The following is a 6,163-nucleotide window of genomic DNA, read 5'->3' on the forward strand; positions in this document are numbered from 1 at the left end:
GGGTGGAAAAATGGCTTTTAAATAGAGGAAATGGAGGAGCTTTTTTTTTGTAAATAACTATAAGATAAACTATTATTATTATTGTTTTTTTTTCCTTCTTTTTTGGTGATTTAGATAGATACGTAGGCTCCAAGCAACTTCCTGAATTGTTGAACAAGTTTCACTTAGACAACAATTCGATTATTATTTTGTTTAAAAAATATATAATAGATTAAACCCAAAATCAGTCGTTGATAATACATTTAACAAACTGTGGAAATCAAAAAAATTATTTGGTACTCAAATTTGTATTTGAAGTTGAAAGCAAATTTGTATTTGTATTTGTATTTGTAAATATATAGCTAACCATAATTATATTTAATCTATACACACATAAAGTTAATTATATGTTGATTGTTTTCATTTCATAGCTTAACTGAATACAAAAACTGTGGCTTCTCAATAAAAATACAAAAACTGTGGGGGAAAGAACGCTTGGAATAATACATATCAAACAAAAAACGTGTTGAAAATATAAATTCACTAATAAAGGGTTATAAGTTATAACTTTTGATGTGTGGACCCGTCATTAGTTCTTTATTTTAATTTGATTATTATCATTATCCTTTCGAAAGAAAGCCCTAATAAGAAATCTCTATCTTTTTCTGTAGTTTAGTTATATATATACTTGAGTTTCCTATGTAATCTAAAAGTTGTATACAGTATAATCATCATCCGTATTATTCTATCGTTTCTATAAAGTCGAGAAAAATAATACGGTTATAAAGTATATACGTTTTCGTGTATGTTAACTGTAGAGAATATATAATTTTAGCTGAGTATTATTAAATTGGTTAGCACCGCTTCCTTCCTCTACTCAAAAGGTTGAGGTCTTTTTATGTGGTGTTTGTTTTATCCTTTCCAGTGAAGCCGAAGAAAGACGAAAATTATATTAGTTAATCAACTGGTAGCAGTGTAGTTTAATCTGGATTTCATTTTCTATTAGTATGTGTTTATTATTCCCCAAAAACAAAAACATCATACCAAACTTGTAACTTGTTGCAATCCATATAGTAACAACACGTGATATATATAATTTATTTGTATGTTCGCTTGAAATCCGTGAAATAATTAGCTATAAGTTATATAAGTTGGGTAACTAACCTGAAATTATCCCGAGTCGGTGAATATATTATACTGTATTGACTAGTCAAGCTCAAGTCGCAAAGTTCTTGACAAAAAAATCACACGAAGTTAAGATTTTGCATATATTTTGTAAACTCGGTAGAATATATTAAAGAGAAATACCAATATAATGGACTACTCTACTCTTGTAGGAATTTTAATTAGGTCATGGCATATATATCGACGTCAAAAACAAAACATAAATTAGGTCATGTACATATATCATCAAAATAGAAAAGTGTGGCTGTGTATTTTAAGTATTTAATACGTCGTCTTGACTTTTTTTGGTGTGTAAAATACTGAGAAATACTCCCCACCAATGCAACTAAACAACCGATACGAAAATAATTCTACTGATTTTGTCAATGTCATTACGACATTTGTATATGTTACTCTGTTTGGATGAGTTTTGGCGCGTTGACACGATGACTCAGTTAATGTAGCTAGATTCGTCACAATCGCGTTATACTAGTAGACAAAGCAAAAAAGTAGCCTTAGTCTTCACTTTGTCAAATTATCAGAGATCTTTTGCATGTCATTTTCTTCTTATTTTAAACAATTTTCAGTTTTGTACATCAGACCAAAATTTCCTTGAATTTAACGAGAAATTAATGGCACCTCAATTATTACACCTAAATCTCCAACCAAATTAACTGTATAATTGTCTTTACTAGTTATTATATTGCACAGTCTAGTCTAGAGAATACTTCAAATAAGTTCTATGACAGTTCATCGTTTTTCTTGAACAGTCTAGTAATACATATTGCAAAGTGTTGTATATAATAGGAAATCCAAATATAATTACAATTATAAAAAAATGTACATATTTTAACAAAGAATAATATTGCTTTATAATATTTTTGTACGCATATAAAAAATTAAAATACATTCGATTTTACAGCCTGTCATTGGCGAGATATTAACATGCGACAAATATTATTAGTAATCTTACACACTGCCGACTCAGATCAAACTGGAAAGTCGTTTTAGTCAGCAAGCTGTAACGAATCACCGACTAGTTTCCAACATTTTGAAAATTTAATTACTCATTAATTCATATTTATTGCATCTTAGCTCACTAATATATACTGTATATAGTAATCTTAATTTATTTTGTTTGATCTGTTCGTTGTATTGATCGACGAACTAAAACATGCACCAGAATATGCTATAGATTATAGGTATTGACATTTTTTTGGTAAAAAGGTATTGACATTTTATTAGTTGAATGTAGAATATTGTGCTTATATCCCATATATATAAATGACATTCTCATATATAAATAACAGCAACAACGACTCACCGTAGAAAATGGTGTTTTTTTTTTTTTTTTAGATACACTGATACAGTAGTCATATTTTAGCCAATAAAATAATAATACAGTGGTCAGTGGTCATATATCAAAATTTGATTCGTGAGTTTTTCTTTTAACATATAAATACCATTAATCACTGTTTTGTCATAAAATTGGTTTATATAACTGTTTTGTCAAAAAAAAAAATTGCTAGTAAAGTCCGAAATTGCAAAATAAATGTTGGCAGTATATGTTTTCTTTTTCTATCAGAGTGTCGCAATCTTAAGATTGTTTGTTTTGTCTGAATTTTATTAGTCCGTAATTATCTCGGTTAAACGCGTTTGTGGTCATATATGGCCATATGGGAGCATATATTAAGGGAAATGGATAAGAATAATACTGTAATTCAGATTAAGATTGGTTTAAAAATATAATGATGTGGACCGAAAGATATGGAATGAAATCTGGGATTAAAATTAAAACTAAATACTGTTTCTTAATTCCTTCTTGCTAATTTTTTTTTTCCTAGAAGACGTGTGGACCCCTTTGGAGGGAGCAATTATAATATGTATGTGGGTGTAGCTTAAGAAGGTTGACTTTTGCTCCCCGGAGACGAGACTGCAAAGCCAAGGAGCCATATCATTGGTGGGATGAGAGCTCTTTGACGTCAACTTTGACGTCATCACTATCCCTTTTCAACGGATTTTAATGGGCCACGTGGACCTACCACAAGCCGTTGAGATGTGCGGCCCGAGATTATTTTTTCTTGTATTTTGTTCGTTAATTTGTTTGTCATATTTATGATAATAAATAAATATAAACTAAAAGCAGAGTTCAAGAAAGCGGTTTAGGCGTCGTTTAGGCATCGTCTAGGTACTAGACACTCAGCAGAAGCCTAGATGACTGTCTAAACTGCTTAAAATTACATAAATTTTATTTTAATATTAATATTTGATTTTTAACTATATATATTTAAATTATTACGTTTTATATCTGTATGTGTAATTATAAACATTTATATTTTGTTAATATAATTTAAATAAATGTATTTTCTTACTTTTGTTCATAACTTATATATTTTTTTTATTTTTCTAACATATATTTTTACATAATTTTATATATACTTCTTCCGTTTCAAAATATAGGATGTTTTAACTAAAGCACGTAGATTAAAAAGTCTTTACTTTTAACAAACCAATCAGAAACAATATTGCATAATATAAAATACTAAACTAATCTAAAAGTTGCATAGAAACTTGAAAACATCATATATTATGAAACAAAAAACTTCTCTAAAACATCTTATATTTTGAAACGGAGGGAGTATTATATTTTATATCGTAAACGTCTAAACCGCCTAAAAACCGTCTTGACCCCGACTAAACGTTCTAGGCGTTAGACGTTAGGTCACCGTCCAGATACCGCCTAGCGCTTTCTTGAACACTGACTAAAAATTAAGAAAAATATGTATATATGGTCGCGTCTTTAGCATATATACGTAATGACTATTCGATGATACGAGTCACAATATAGTGATATGATTTAACACCAGCAAATTAAAAATTTATGTATATATTTGTATATGCTAGTTGCCTTGTTTTAAAAATCCCCGCTTAGCACCGATTACGCCCTGCAAAATCGCTAGGCCCATCCTCTCCTTGATTAATGACTAATTCCCGTATAGCATCGATTATCCAATTAAATCTGTTTAATTTAATTATAATCCGTCTAATCCGATTATTTCTTGCTTAATTTTGTATATAATGATTATTTTTAGAGCCAAATATAAATCAAATATGTATTTTTTTTTGTTATTTAGATATTTAAATTAAGAGTTTATGATATTTTACAATAACTAATGTACAAACTTTTAATGAAAATCATAAATTTTCTTTTAAAATTACGTTTTGATGTGTTTACCATAATTTTAAAGACAATATTATAGTTTATATTTTATTTGATATTTTTATTTTAACATAAACATAATTATAGATACATTTAATACTATATATTTTTATTTTATTATTAATTTAATAAAATAATTTTAAAACTAGTCCCCGATTAATCTCCGTTTAATCTCTGATTTTCTCGCTAGGCTAGTCCGACCGCTCGACTAGAGCCTAGCAATTTTTAAAGCAGGGGTTAGTTGTAATAAAACATATACAATATGCTTATATGTAAAGTTGGTGTAATGTGAATATGTATATAGCCACATGATGTAAGTATGTAACATAATAATGAAATAATGATGATGGATATGATGTCATTCAACATTGCTCAAAGTCATGGCCACCACCACCACAACCATATATATCAGGCATCCGTATCTCTGTGTGTGTATATATAATATTTATGTGTAAATTGGAAATCTTAGAAGCTAATCTCACTAATTAAACAAATAGTTTATATAGGGACTTGTGGATCAAATTGACGATCTTCTTTATTATAAGTATAGTCCAATCAATAACTCGAATAAAATATACACCCAATTATTTGTTTCGTAGTTTGAGACAGACCACATATGTATCTTGCAACTACAAGAAGTTAGGATCGATGTTATTGTTATTGTTGGTAGGAATCTAATTATTATATACTATATTTAATACTCCATATGGTTATTTCGAATTTAGCAGCTATTTCTTTGAATTTTTTTAACAGCTGTATCTGTGATTAATGTTATAAAGTAAAAAGGAACTTAATTTTCTTTTTTACTATCCCAGTTTGGTTAAAAACTTAAAATTCAGTGCACATGTACGAACCATTTGTTTGGGTAGAAAATGAGTAGTGAAAAAAAAAGTAAAGAAAGACTATAGTCAAAATATTTACGTAGATTAATAAGATAGTTACGATGTAAATAACTACAAAAATTATGTTGTGCGCGGATATAAATGATATTGTAGTTCTATACGTCGTTATTTTTGTTTAGTTCTATTCATTTTGGTCATTTAGAGAAATTACTTTCGTCGTGCATATCAAATATTGTAACAAAGTTACTGTTATTACGTACAAACGTATTAGACAAAAAAATGTATCGTAGAAATGTGTCGTGTTTGATCTTTTTTCTTTTATGCTCGTCTGTATGTTTTTTTTTCGTGAAAAATACTCATATATCAAACACAACATTAGCATACATTATTAACTTATTAGTTTACGGAATAATTATATGTTTTAACTTATATATAACTTTCTCTTTTAAATTTGTTTTTCTTATATCGAGGCTGTATTTGTCTTTGAGACAAAATAATTTAGATGAATTTCTTAGATGTTTATATGAGTATTATAGTCAGCTAGTATACATATTAATCTTATTATCTAATAAATTGTGGATGAAGATACATTTAATTAAATGGTTCAAATCTAAAATTTTTGACAGTTGTATTTTGAACATTAGAGTAGTTTTTTAGTAATCCCATCTGTATATTCACTAGAACATTAAATATGATGGGCAGTCTTGCGTCATTTGAAGAGGAAGAACAAAAAAGATAATATTGTTAAACGATTATTTAACATACAATTAACGATTATCTTATCGATTAGTTTGGAAAATTAGATTTGTAAATTTTGAAAGTCAATTTGCCAACATTTTTCCTTCGAGGGCTTTGCTAGTTAGCGGCTTATATAGACTAGACTATTCTGTCATACATGTTCCACCTCACCACATTCGTATATATATATATATATATATATATATATATTGTGTGTTTT

Source organism: Camelina sativa, chromosome 8, assembly GCF_000633955.1.
Source record: "Camelina sativa cultivar DH55 chromosome 8, Cs, whole genome shotgun sequence".
Taxonomy (NCBI): Eukaryota; Viridiplantae; Streptophyta; class Magnoliopsida; order Brassicales; family Brassicaceae; genus Camelina; species Camelina sativa.